This window comes from Nanorana parkeri, unplaced genomic scaffold, assembly GCF_000935625.1.
Source record: "Nanorana parkeri isolate BGI_ZX_2015 unplaced genomic scaffold, ASM93562v1 scaffold378, whole genome shotgun sequence".
NCBI lineage: Eukaryota > Metazoa > Chordata > Amphibia > Anura > Dicroglossidae > Nanorana > Nanorana parkeri.
In genome coordinates, this window is record NW_017306646.1 from 933,003 (window position 1) to 933,632 (window position 630).

The 630-nt window shown below is 47.9% G+C and overlaps 1 protein-coding gene across 7 annotated transcripts in view; it reads left to right on the forward strand.

The window, feature by feature from the left end:
- The window catches only part of LOC108789127 (pre-B-cell leukemia transcription factor 1), a 150,662-nt gene that overhangs the window by 120,001 nt on the left and 30,031 nt on the right, over positions 1-630 (forward strand). The gene's annotated exons all lie outside the window — the stretch shown is intronic.

Here is a 630-nt window from a genome sequence, read left to right on the forward strand (position 1 = left end):
ACCTTTTTAACATTATTTTTTGATTATTTTAGTCTTTATTTTTTTTTATTTATCTAAACGGACACTTGATATTACCCTCTGGAAAAAGAAAGAGAGGTTTCTGCAGCCCCTGATATGAGTGAACAGGGAGCTTCTATACTGTGTTTCTGTCCATTCATAAACTGTGGATATAGTAATGTTCATTCAGAATTGGGGACACAGTAAACATACTATGTCCTCAATTATTTACACAGCGATTGCTTGTACTCCGCTCTCCATCCTGACTCACTGTCACAGGTGGCTGAGCAGGCAGTACGGGGAGGAGAGCTCGGCCTCATGTGAAAGGGCTGACAGCGGACTCTCCCCGCACCGCTTTCCATCCTGATCTGCTTGCCACGGGTGGCCGAGTGGGTTGGTGCGGGAGGAGAGCTCGGCCTCCTCTGATAACACTTAACAGTGCTCCCTGCCCCACTCGGCCTCCTTACAGTTTCCCTCCTCCCCAGTGGGCACTGCTCTGTGTCGGAGGGGACACAGAGCAGCACCGAGCAGGGAGAACCTGGGATGCACCGCTTTTTCGCTCCAAACATTGTTCTTTCGGCAGTTTTGTTTCGGCAGCTGAAATTTCGGTGCTTCCCTAATAAAAATTATATA